Genomic DNA, 13,845 nt, shown 5'->3' on the forward strand with positions numbered 1-13,845 from the left:
TCCATTTGCAGGAGATGCTCCCGCTGGCGCCCCCCGCGAGCCCCTGAGGTGGATGGGTCCTGGGGAGACTTCCAGAAGGGGCGACCCCTCGGGCCCTGCGCAGAGAAGGGCGAGGCCGCAGGCACTGGGGCCACAAGGGCCGGGTCCAAAGACCGGGGTCCCAGCAGGGTCCCCACGCGCCAGCGGGTGACAGCCCCGGGGGGCGGGGGGCGGCGGCCCAGGGCTCCCGGGACCGCCTAGGCGTTGGGGTCCCGCCTGAGGACTGTCCGGCAGGCTACGAGGATGGGGAGGGACCCGTGGTTCCCGCCCACCAGGGCGGCGGCAGCCAGGCCGGGAGCGAGGTGGCGGAGCGCAGACAGTGGCCCGGGATGCGGGCGGGGAAGGCGGCCGAGGTGGGAGAGGGCGGGGTCGGCGGGGCGGGGCGGGGTCGGCGTCTCCCCGCGGCTTTACAAAGCCCGCGCCAGCCTCGGCCGCCCAGCGGGACCCAGAGCCGCCGCGGGAGCCTCCAGCGTCCCCAGGTAGCGCGGGCGTCGCGGGGCGGAGCGGGAGCGCGCCCGGGAGGAGCCGCGCCAGGGTGGGCGGGATTATGGGGGGGTCTCTCTGCCCACCCGCAGTCCCCACATCCGCAGACTCCTGAGGACGCGAGAGCTTGGAGCATCGCATCCCTCTGCACCCCTGAAAGGAGGGTGACCTGGTTACCTTTCGCTGACCTCCTGACAGCTAGCCCAGCTGCTCTGACAAAGCACAGGGCCGCAGAGGGTGCTTGCTTCCAGAATACTTTGGGTGTCTTGAGCACCCTCCTACCTTAGCGTCCCCCAGCACGCGCACGCACACACACACACACACACACACACACACACACACACACACACACTGGCGGAGGTGGGTGGCCAGAGAGATTAGAGGGATAAAGTCACTGTCATTCAGAAAAAATAAGAATCTGGGCTGGACGTGCCACACTGGGGTCTTCTGAAAGTAGGTGCAGCATCTGCAGCTCCTCATGCCCGGCCCTAAGGTGATGCGGGATTGATTTTTCTTGGTTTGTTAGCTGTGAAATCCCCGGGCTGTAAAAAGGTTTGGGTCAAGAACTAGACTTTGATTTATTGAGGCTTGCTTTGCCCTGCTATGCTACACCTTGTGGTGTCTGGGGTATTTTGGAGCACTCATACAAAGTTTGAATTGGTATTCAAGGGAGCTTGGTTTTTAATACTTGGGAATTAAAAAAAAAATGAAGATATGCATTCTCTTAGTTTAAATTGAGTTTTATTTTTCAATACACATTTTGTATTTTAACAGAAGTAATAACTGGTGATGTCACTCAAAAGTAATCACTGGTGATGTCACTCAAATAGTGAGTCCACCAGGTGTGGCGTTGTTAGAATTTGAATTTGAAACTAAGTTTACCCTATAGTTTTAGAGAAATTGACTGCTTCTTTATGTGCCTTTTTATGCGCTGTATTATTGGGAGGTATGTGTGCTGAGAATCCTGTCACATCATCTTGCTGTTGGTGAGAGGGTCTCCCCTGGTGGTGGCCACCTGACTTGGGACAAAACCCAAAATATATATTTTTTATCACTAGTGTTTCAGTGTGTGCAACTGTGCTTCTTGGGCCACTAACCTTAGTCTCTGGTGAGAAGAAATAGGTATCAAAAATGTGCCCTAGGCACATTTGGGAGCAAGGAGGAAGGCTGTAGATTTCTTTTTCCCCATTAAAGTTTTCATGTATTGGTAATTTAAACCCCAAAGCATTGTTTACCACCTGTCAGATGCACTCGGAAGTGTAAGGATTAACTAATAAAAGATTTGTAAAATGCTTCCTGAATCTAAAATTCTATAAATATGCTAAATAGTAATAATCCACCCATAGTTAAATTTATGTAGCTGCTTCTGCCATGCATATAAGATGATTTAGATGCATGTTTCCTGTCAATTAAACAATGAGTTTGGAGCAAAATAATGAGTTCAATTCACATCCTATGAAACTTTGAAATAAAATTTCTCCCATAAAGCAGCAACAGCAGAGAATCATAAAATAAGCTGCATTTCAAAAAGCTGTATATGAAATGGCATTTACCTTATGGTTGAGTGAAGAGGGACCCAGTGAACTTCTGAAACTAAGAAATATTCAGCCCTGGTTCATGTGTGTCTGAACCATCAACATTCCCTAACAGGGAGGGCATGCAGGTTTTGTGGAACAGCCTCATAGCTTTCCAGTCTAATCCAAGAAATACGCCTCTTGGTATTTTAAGGTTGAATTCAACCTGTGGTTTTGTTCATAGACAATGAAGAAAATCTGTATAGTTACTTGGATTAATTATTGATTCTTCCAATATCATGGGCTTGGTTTTGAGGCATCCTTAACACCAGCTATCATTTTAACATCCTGCAGATAACTGGTTTGTTCCCAGTTGATTTAGTGGTATATTAACATTTTTCTCTGAGCATGTTTTGAATAACAAAGTGTGTCATTCTTCTGTTTACTGACATCCTAGAATAAAACCCGTTTCTTCTATGTTACTTTTAAGTATAAATACAGATACAGGTGATCTTTCTTTTGTTTTAGATAGACAACTCTAGATTTATCACTAGCAGGTTGTGCTGTGACCTTAATGAAGTTGAGGATGTCTTTTTTTTTTTGACACTTGTCCAATTTAGTGGACTTTTCTTTTCATTTCCTCCACTAGAATTTGGATAGGCAGTTGCTAAATAGACTCCATTCCCGTATTCCACAACCTTCCCTCTGCCGCCACTCCTCCTTTATCCAAGTAACTTAAACCTCTGCTCTACTTTGTCTTAACTTGACAACAAGTTGTTACGGGTGAAAGTGCACTAGGTGAAAAATAAAAGAGTTTGCATTTCCGGAGCAGCTGTGATATACTAGGCACTGTGCCACAATATCTCATTAAATTCTTGTAATAATCTGGTGAAGTAGATGTTGTCTGTGTTTCACAGAAAAGAAAACTGAGGCTCAAAGAAGCTCTCATGCCCAAGGATGAACAGTTTATGAATAGAAAAGCCAGGATTTGAATCAATACAGTCTGGTACTTCCTGCTCCGTTGCAATCTCTAAGAAGAGTTCACATTCTGGACTGAAGTGTGGAAGAGTTCTTCTGTTAATTAGCCATTTGACCTCAGAGAAGTCCTTTAACCCTCTGGGCCTCTGGTTTCCTTTCACTAGTTTTGAATTAAATTATCTCTCAGAGATAGAAGAGACAGTTCCAAGATTTTGTATGCAAGCACATAAGCTATTTCTCCCACAGAATCCCAGAATATGCTCTCCCTTCCCCTTTCTCCACCCCCTTCCTTCCCATTTTTCTTCTTTTCTTCCTTTAGGTCTAAGTAAATTGCACTTCCTCCAGGAGGCTTTTCTGAACTCCCTTCTGTTCTTCTCCATCTCAGCCCTCAGTGAACCCTCATGGAGCTGATTACAAACTAAAGTCTCTTATTTTTATTTGTTTAATATGATTGTTGTTTTTATCTTCTTCCCCATCCCTCCCTACTTCCCCATCAGAATGTAGGCTGCATAGGCCAGAACTCTGTTTTCTGACTTTTTCATTACTGTATTCCCAGGGCCTAGCACAATGATGAATGGCACATATTTGTTAGTCTGTATGTTTGAATAAATAGTTATCTCTTATAAAAGACATGTGTGAACCTAAGCCTTCTGACTTATAAACCAGCATTCTTTTCACTCTGAGATCAAAAATAGTGAGAACCACACAGTCAACAGGAGTAAGGAGCTTTGGACAATGATGCTTTCTTTCAAAAATTCAAAAGAGACTTATGTTGCCCAGACCAATCCTGAATAGCAGCATTAGAACATCTTAATATGTATAGTCTATTTTCAAATTTCTTCTGGTCTCTGTAAACTTCGGTGACACGTTTACTATTTTAATAATCCATCAAGCAGCCTTTTAATGCCTATCATTAGTTTACGAATTCTATTTAAATGCTTAGATGGTCCAAATAGAAAATTTACAGTGCTGAGCATTTAACACTGGTGTGATAGATTAAAGATACATTTCAAAGATGATTGCTAGTTTGAACCTCAAAATATTGGTGGCTTATCTTTAAGCACCAAAATGATAACTTTTCTTCTCTAACATAGACAGCAATCCTTGCTAAAGTATTACATTTTATAAACAAACAGTTCTTAAAGTTTAGAGGGCATAAAAATCATCTGGAAGGCTTTTTAAAATCACAGATTGCTTGGAGCCATTCTGCACAGTTCTGAATTAATAGGTTTGAGATTGCCCCCACACAACTGCATTTTAACAAATACCTTTGGTGATTTCTCAATCAAATGATCTGAAGATCTCATTTTGAGATCCAATAACAATTTTGGTATGTTTTTAATTTCCCCAGATTCTTCCTAAGAAGATATTTTAAAAAAAGATATTTGGGGAGGAACTCAGTGTGTTTGAATCCAGCTAATAGCAGAGATGATTAAAATTGTTTACTAGGTATGATGACATTTGTTTCCTTTGTAGCAAAAGTTGTGTGTGTGTGTGTGTGTGTGTGTGTGTGTGTGTGTATAATCATGATGTGGCTACTAGACTTGATATTGGCCTCAAATCAAGCATGTTCAAAAATGTTTCTATTGGACCACAAAAATAAATTGATAAGTAGTAATAAGAGTAATAAGAGTTGAGTGTTAAGTTTCATGAGGAAATAGTGAAGTCCGTTGTTCTCCGGATGGTTACATTCTGTACAGTTGAGAGATAACATTAATATCCACGAAACATTCAGGATAAGTTTGCAAATCAAATACAGGATGCCTCGTTAAATCTGAATTTCAAATACACAACAAATCATGTTTTAATAAAATTGTGTCTCCCCTATAATATTTTTATTTGCTAAATCTGGCATTCCTGATCAGAGAACATTAGTGTTCAGTGTCATTAGTTTCTAGAAGTAAGGGTGCTGAGCGGTGGTTGTTAAGCTTAATGAAATTGATAAAAGCTCTGGACGTGCTCCTGAGAAAAATGCCCCCATGGCACATTCCAACAGGCCTCGCATTACCATCCCTTGGGTTCCAGGCTGCCGAAGCTCTCAAGGACATCAGGTCATCTATAATGGGGGACATCAGGTCATCTACAGTGGTAGACAGTGAGGCAAGCTCCTCAGGCTATTTTCTCTGGGCTGGAAAGGTCTGGAAGGTGACTGTGAAAAGTATAGTTGAACTAGGCCTTAAGGAGCAGAATTTAGCTGGATTGTGGGTGGGAAGACATCTGAAGCTTTGAGAGGAGGCAGATTCCCTCAGGCCCTGAGGGTATTTAGTGCAGAATACTGAGAAATCAGCTTGGGCAGGTTAAAAAAAAAAACAAAAACTGGATTGTGTACATTCTTAAGTTTTAAAGGGTTTAGACTGCCCATGTTGGAAAATAAAGAGTCTTCATTGATATGTCAGTGGGGAGAACATGATCGAACAAAAGGAAAGAATAAGAAAATCATAGGAAGTCCAAGCTTCCTATGTCAGGCCTAAGCCCAAGTCAGTCAGCCTGGTACAAGCTCCTCATTTATGAGCTATGAGGTCTTCGACGTGTGAGCAACTTCTGTAAGTCCCCATCTCCTGAGCTGTGAATTGGGAATAATAATAGAAGCTACTAATGGGGTAGTTGTGCGAATAAAATGAAGTTGTTTGGTGCTTAGCACAGTGTGTGATACTGCATAAATATTCAATTAATGGTGCATAAGTACTATGACATGCTCCTGCTGCCCCTAATATTGTTCAAGAAAGAGAAGTCTCAGCAACCTGCTTGAACCTGATTTTTTTTTTTTTATTTTGGGGAAGTAAAAAAAAGAGGAAAATGATTGATTACTGGATTTGAATATAGCTTTAAAACCTCCCTTTTCCAAGTTGAAATTGCATTAACAAAAAACAGAAAGGGCAGAAACAAGTGAGCAAAATGCCGTGTGTACTTCTGAGATTTTTAAAATAAGTACATTCAACCCTTTATTATTTCTCCTAAGAGGAAATATGATGGATAATTCAGATAATTTACTCTGATCCAAATAAACATTTTAAAATTATATATCTTACTCTTAATAGCAGTTTGCCATCTTTTATGGCCAGTATTTAAATTAATCAGCATGTGATTGTTGTTCCCCAAAGCCTTTTAAACAGTAAGAGAAAATGAGGTTATCAGAGACAATTTACAAAGCAGCCAGGTTCCCCTCGAGTAGGTAATAAGGCTGACCACTAATTTTGGAAATGATTTCTTGGGTGCTCTGGAGTCAGACTGCTTAGGTTCCAGTCTCTGGTGGCTCCTCCCCCAGGTCAGTCATTTTGCTTCTCTAAACCTCAGTTTCTTCCTATAGGTAAAATAAAAGTAGTAACATTCCTTCCTCAAAGGGTATGTGCACTGAGTCCTCAGTAAGGTGCCTGGTACACGGTAAGCACTTGCCAGCATGTAAAAATTTCCCAGCATGAAATTTTATGATCAAAGCAACATAGTCATCTTACTGGTATATTATTTTCTTTAATATACTCATAAAGAATTTAGTTCAGGAAAGCGTCTAATAATGTGAGAGCTATTTATGATCTTTAGTCACAGCTTAATGTATTGATGTACCCAACCAGGGTTGTTTAGAGCATTTTCCAAGCCGTAGAGTAACATTGTACTCCATGTACTCTAAGCCATAGAGTACAATATTACTCTACGGCTTGGAAAATTTGAAAGAATTTTTAGCTGCAATTTTCGTTACGTGTTTCTTTTTTTTACTTGTCTATCTTCAACTGTAACAGGGCGATTGGTGCCTTTCTAAAGAGCTTTGGGTTTCTTGCGCATTAAAATGTCTGGGCCCTAGAATTTACTTGGCTCATAAACTTATGAGACAGAACAATATAAGACTGGTTTAAGGTACATTATAGTTGCATGTATGACAGTTAGTTTGTATTTGGTTTTTGCTAAGCACCTGAAGAGCATCTCCCACAGTGCCTTAAAGATAGTAGACTCAAATATTTATTGAATGAATTTGATGTATAATAAGATGCATTGCATTTTTTTCCCTGAGGATATCTTTATCTCACATTAGAAAATCTAACTTTAAAAAAAAAAAAAAAAGAGAAGGAAAGATCATGCAGATATTTCTAGACCGAAGTATTATTGAAAATGTGAACTTGGAGATCTACCATTTGTATTTTCTGGAAGTGCTATCATTTTCACAAGCCTGTTTCTCCCATAGGGTCTTTGCATTAGCTGTTCCGTTTCCCTGGAATATTCTTCCCTCAGATGGTGCTTGGCCCAGATAAGATATCACCTCTTCAGAGAAGTCCTCCCTGACCACCTACTCTCACTCACTTTCTATTACATCTCTTTATTTATTGTAGTATATTACCATGTGATTATTTCATTTTTTTAATTGTTTATCCTCATCCTTACTGGACTAGAAGTACCCTGAGGTCAGAGGTCAAGCCTACATGTTTACTATTATCTTCCCAGGATCTAGTATAGTGCCAGGCATTTCACAGATACTCAACAAATATTTTGTCAATTTGTTGAATTAATAAAGATCAAGATATGGTTTTTTAGTGTTATCCTAACACATAGCAGTAATTTCTAATATTTTGAGTCACGTTTACCTTTCAGAATTGGATTAAAATTTTGACACTCCTCCTTAATGAAAATTTACATACACGACTTTTTGCCTACAATTTAAGTTCATGGATCTCAGGCTAAGAACCTCAGCTCTAAAGGTGTATATACAAATATTAAGAAAATCTAATTGCACTATTGAGCTAAATGTCACCAAAAAGTTAATTACTACAAATGAATTATAAATTTTAATGCTCATATTTTTACACTAACCAATTACATATTGCCTTTGGAGAATTTTGCAACCCTCCAGAGGAAAAAAAAGACTACATATAAATGTTATATATTTTATTTATACGCTGGAAAGGATTTAGGGCCTACAGAAAAAGGCTAATAAAAATATATACCATATAGCAATATAAAATGTATTTCAAGTAGGTAAGAAAAAAATGAGTCAAAGGAAAAAAATAAGGGTAAGAACATAAGATAGGGTCATGAGAGAGATTCATACTCAAAATTTATGTCATGAAATTCAACACTCTTTCTAGAAGATAGTAACAAATTTTGTTCTCAGTTTTTGAGCAGCCAATGCAAAGGAGAAAAAAATCAGTTATGCCTTGCAGAGGGTCATATTTTATATATACTTACACATGAATATATGTATATGTATATAATAGAAACTGCCTCTTAAAAGGAGAAAGCTTGAGTATTGTAATAAGGAATAAAGAGATATATTTCTGGTGTTTTGTTTTTGGCATGTGCCCTTGTAGCTGAGCCTGAAATAACCCATTAAAAAATGCTTTAAAATGACTAGCACTTTGAATGTTTATAATTAAGGTTTTATGGCTTATTGTAATTTTTGTCAGCAGTAGACCTTTGGAAGGAGGCCTCATTACACCAGTAAGGAGAGATGGAGCTTGTGTAATGAAGACAATGGGTTTTCTCCGTTTTCTTACAGTCCCTCTTTTTACCTAACCAAGCAGAGAGACACTTCCCCTCCATCACTCCACCATTTCCAATGTTGCACACTATTTAATAAAAAGCCAGAAGCTCTCATTCTCTCCTTAAGAGGCATGCACCTAGGACATTGACTAAAGCAAGTTATTCCTGCTAACCTTACTTTCCTTGGATAGGAGTCTATCTGGGACTTCTATGCCTTCCTTATTTGAGAGAGCAAATACAATAACTAGCTTCTTAGAACATTATGTGGATTTGTGGCATTCTCTGAGGGGCTATAAATGGATCACATTGACAGCTTTATTTGTCATTCTTAAATGGAATGTGTTTTTTTTCCCCTTTGTGTTAGATCAAAATCAGATGACATTTCTTATTTCAATGTGGAATGTTTTTACTCACATAATTGCAAAAATGCATTCATAACTGATACTATTCTAATTTACAAAATTTGTGTTTCATGATTTGGGGGCATGAGAAAAATGTGACTGAGGGAAAACATCTTATGCAACATTTATGTTTCGCCTATTTATTGAGATCCTGATACAGTTGCTAGAATTCTGTCACCATATGGAAGCAGAGACAATTATATTGCATTTGATGACATGAATTTTAGAAGCTAAGATATAAAAAGGCATATCCAGCAGAATATCTACAATCCAGAGACTTAGGCATTTTTGAAATCTCTTCTCTCCTTTGTGTCCCCAGCATGTCTGTGGACCTTGTCCTCCTTTCCTCCCCTTGCAATGACTTCTATTCAATATATACAGTAGCAAAAATGAAGATAATAGGACTGGAAAATGCTACCTTCATATCTTAGCACACATCTTATATCATAAAACCAGTTGCATCTGCTCAGGTGAAATGTTTCATTCAGAAACCCCTATCATTCCCATTCACCCACTACTAAACCTGAATGAGAACGGAAATCTTCCTCCTTTCATTTCTTATATCCATTCAAAGCTCTCATTGCTCTTGTGACTGACCCCAATTCTGTGCAAAATGTACTCCTAGCCTGGCATTTAAAAATCCTGGGTTGGTACATGTTTCTCACTGAATTTATGTCTTTTCATACTGATTTCACACACTCACAGTTTCAAAAAAGTTGTCTCTATTGATAATCTACTATGTGTTAGACACCGAATTGCATCAGATACTCCCTTCCTCCATTTGGCCTATGGACTAGGAAGGGAAGACAGACAGTAAAAGAATGACATACATGAATATGAAATCGAAACTGTTCTAAGTGCTACAAAAGAGAGATAGAAGGTTCTGTAAAATGAGATCCAAATGATGCACAGGCATCAACTAGACCAGGCATATAGGCAGAAGGCATGCTACACAGGGAAGTCCTCTAGCAGGAGACAGAACAGGCAGCATGAAAGACTGAGGGAAGGTCGGGCGCGGGGGCTCGTGCCTGTAATTCCAGCACTTTGGGAAGCTGAGGCGGGTGGATCACAAGGTCAGGAGTTTGAGACCAGCCTGGCCAAGATGGTGAAACTCTGTCTCTACTAAAAAAAAAATTACAAAAATTAGCCGGGCATGGTGGCATGCGCTTGTAATCCCAGCTGTTCGGGAGGCTGAGGCAGGAGAATTGCTTGAACCCAGGAGGCAGAGGTTCCAGTGGGCCGAGATTGCACCACTGCACTCCAGCCTGAGTGACAGAGGAAGGAACAAGACTTCGTCTCCATCTCAAAAAAAAAAAAAAAAAAAAAAAATTACTGAGGGAAGGCCACAATGTCTGGAGTACAGAAGAGGAGTGAACTGCTTAAGTCTGGAGATGTCATCAGGTCCATCACCATGGGAGCCTTTTTAGCCATATCAAGAAATATGCCTTTATCCTACGACCAGTGAGAAGATTGAGGATTTTGGTTGTTTTTGGTTTTTTTTGGTGGGGGGTAGGGAGTGCTGTAGTTAGTTACATCAATTTTACATTTTGAAAATATATTTCTGGCTACCATGTGGAATATGGGTTGACAAGGGGGAAAGGTATGCAGATCAGTGAAATATTTCAGTAGAGAGAGTGATACCCTGGCCTAATGGAGAAGGATGAGGTGTTAGTGACTTCTGAAAGGTGAATGGATTCAAGAGATATATAGGAGGTAAAATTGACAGGCCACCTTCTGTGTTATCTATGTGCACCCCATGAGGAAGTGTCAGGGAACGATGGAGGAGGCACATGTGTGTGAAAACAGATGCTAAGCTCAGTGTTGGACATGTTGAGTTTGAGATGTCTTGAGACATCACGGGAGACAGCAGACAGACATTGGATTATGGGTGTGGGGCTTGTCAAAGATATAAACTTCTGACTCATCATGACATTCATAGGTCTGGAGGCAGATATGATTGCTTAGAGAAGGATAATGAAGCAAGTGATAGAAGAAAACACTGAGACCAAAATGCCTGGAGGAAATCAAACCCATAATGGCCCAGCAGTGAAAGATGAGCCCACAGAGGATGAAAGACAGCAAAAGAAACAGAAGGAAACCCAGGGATTCCTGGGTCATGGTGGGCAGAGGAGCAAGGGTTCTAGGAAAGTAGCAGGGGTCAGCTGAGTTGAAAGAAGAAGACTGAGAAATGTGTGTTTTATTGAGCATGAAGGGAGAATACTGGTCAGGGGAGAATTATTTTTGAATTAAAATAAAGAGAAATTGCTAAGTGATATGTACGGGAAATAACAGTTGTAACTGGTTCTGTCTGTCATCCTGCCTATTTGAGAATATTTTACATGTTCACATCTTGCATCTGTCTCAAAAAGATTCTTGAGGAATAGGCAAGATAGAAAAATCACTGGCCTATTGGTGACCACTAGAAAGAGAGAGAAACTAGGATGGTGCATAGAACAGTCTGAGGTTCTGAGATATGAATTGGAGAGAAAAGATTGAACCTGCACACCAAGAGTATTGTATGAGCACAGCCCCACCTGTTCGTCCCATCAGTGGTGCTCCTACGGCCATGGTAAATAAATGTCACGAAGCAATGCTGGCTTGCCTCTCCCACTTGCTTGCATTGCTATGTGGGGTGCAGTGTGGGAGTGGGGGGAGCCTGGGACATCACAGAGCGCATGCTTGGGGACTTCCATGAACTGCAGCCTCAGTTTTCCTTCCTGCTTCTGCTTTAGCACCAAAGTTTGAACCCCACCCAGAGTAGGGGCAGAGTGGACGTCACTGTCTCAGCACAGGGACAAGGTGATAAGGCAGAGGTTAGATTGCACAGCTGTGAGCTGTCACTGGGAGGTAAGAGAAGAAAGATGTGTCTATGATTATTTGCAGTAGTTTGCCTATGAAGAGGAAGTGAGAGATTAGGGGCAACTGGAGAGAGATAAGGCTGAGTAAACATTTATTCATTCAACAAATATCAACCTATCTTATATGTACTAGGCATTAGGACTAGGACAGGCACCAGGAAGACATTTTCCATTCCCCATGGAAAATCTACCATAAAATATACTTATGCCATAAAATAAATTCATGTAATAATCTCAAATGCATTTTGTAATCTGATGTCTTAAAACAAATGCAACATTTTTCCTCAGATGTAAATACTTACTTGATTTTTATAAAATAGTCAAATTTGTGTTTTAAGAAAGAAAAGTAACACATCAACTTCTACTTTTTTCTCTCTCTCATTTTCTCTTTTCATTCTTTTTGTCTTTCAAATCAGACAGTCTTACTGTTGTCACTTATCGTTCAAAAATATTTTCTAAAATGGTGTCCTTAACCCTATGTTCAGGGCCTTTCACAGTGCTATTTGACTGAAAAAAAAAAATGCTTTAATCTCCTATAATTTTTAGAGCATTCAGTATTACCCCATGGAAGTTAGAAATGTGATTAAAGCAAGGTTTCCCTAGCTAGATTATAAACTTCCTGATAGTAAAGGCACTGCTGGGTGTATAGCTATCCAGAATAAAGCCAGAGTACTATAAATGCTACTTTCATAGGAAGGGTACAATTAAGGATCCTTGGTTTGTAGAAGAGGAGGGTACAATGAATTCTTAACCAAGGATTCAGGAAGATCCCTGAAGGAGGTGGTATTTAAACTTGGTATTAATTCATGTGTTCATCGCATCACTATTCACAATAGCAAAGACATGGGATCAACCTAGGAGCCCATCAGTGGTGGATTGGATAAAGAAAACGTGGTGTACATACACCGTGGAATACTTCACAGCCATAAAAGTGACAAAATCATGTCCTTTGAAACAACATGAATGCAGCTGGAGGCCATTATCCTAAGTGAATTATCACAGAAATGGTAAACCAAATACTGTATGTTCTCACTTATAAGTGGGAGCTAAATGTTGGGTGCACATGGACATAAAGAAGGGAACAACAGACACTAGGGACTACTAGAGGGGGAGGGAAGGAGGGGCAAGGGCTGAACAACTACCTAGTGGGTACTCTGCTCACTACCTGGGTAATAGGATAATTTGTACCCCAAACCTCAGCATCCACACATTGTATCTATGTAACAAACCTGCACATGTATCCCTTGAATATAAAATAAAAGTTGAGATTATATTTTTTTAAAAATAAAATCTTGGTTCCTTGAAATAAATAAATGTAACTGTGTGTTAAAAGTTGAGTATTTCAGACAGCAGAAAGCTACTAACCAGGGTCTCAGAGGCAGGAAACAACTTTTCACAGGAGTTAGGGGGTGGGGAGGGTTTGATAGTGAGGGGAGATGGTTTAGAATGACTAGAGAGGTTATGTGGAAAGTGGTAAGTATATTGATCTCAGATCTTGGAAAGCTGTGCTTGGAAAGTTTATCCTGTACAGGTCTGTTGAAGAGCTGTTAGAAGTTTTCAAGCAAGGGGAGAAGCATGAGGTTTAAGAAAAAGACTAGAAGCACCTGGGAACCTGGGAAATGATGGGAGATTGAAAGCAGGAATACATTAGATGAGAGGTCATTGCCTACATGGGAGATAGAGGATGGTGGGTGAGTTTCTGAACTATGTCAGCGACCTTGGATATGTCAATGAGAAATAGGGCTTTTTGTATGCAAGGTGGCCATAATCTAATCATTGGATATGTGTATTGTGGGAAGTAAGAGAATGAAGATGATGCCAAGTGTTGAACCAGGGAGAGTGGCAGTGCCACTGATTTTAAGGAACAGGGAAAAAAGTCAAATTCAGGAGAGGATGGGAATGAAGATCTAGTTCACAAAAGCATCCAAAAAGATATAATTTAAGCTCTAAATGTGAATGAAATTGCTGCCAAGTGGAGAATCTTGTGGAAGGCCCACGTTTAAGGGAAGGCAGAAGAAGAAAAGCCAGAAGAAGAAAATTCAGCGGAGTTTTTTGAGATGGGAATTGAGGTTTCAGGAAAGACAAGAAAAAGATGTGGATTTCAAG

The 13,845-nt window shown here is 40.3% G+C and overlaps 1 protein-coding gene across 4 annotated transcripts in view; it reads left to right on the forward strand.

Moving 5' to 3' along the window:
* Positions 1-439: 439 nt before the first annotated feature.
* RHOBTB1 (Rho related BTB domain containing 1) overlaps positions 440-13,845 on the forward strand; it is a 132,341-nt gene continuing 118,935 nt past the window's right edge. For all 4 annotated transcript variants that reach the window (XM_038009189.2, XM_038009194.2, XM_038009203.2 and 1 more), the window contains exon 1: positions 440-518. The gene's annotated coding sequence lies outside the window, so the exon portion shown is untranslated. The remainder of the gene's footprint in view (positions 519-13,845) is intronic.

This window comes from Chlorocebus sabaeus, chromosome 9, assembly GCF_047675955.1.
Source record: "Chlorocebus sabaeus isolate Y175 chromosome 9, mChlSab1.0.hap1, whole genome shotgun sequence".
NCBI classification, from domain to species: domain Eukaryota; kingdom Metazoa; phylum Chordata; class Mammalia; order Primates; family Cercopithecidae; genus Chlorocebus; species Chlorocebus sabaeus.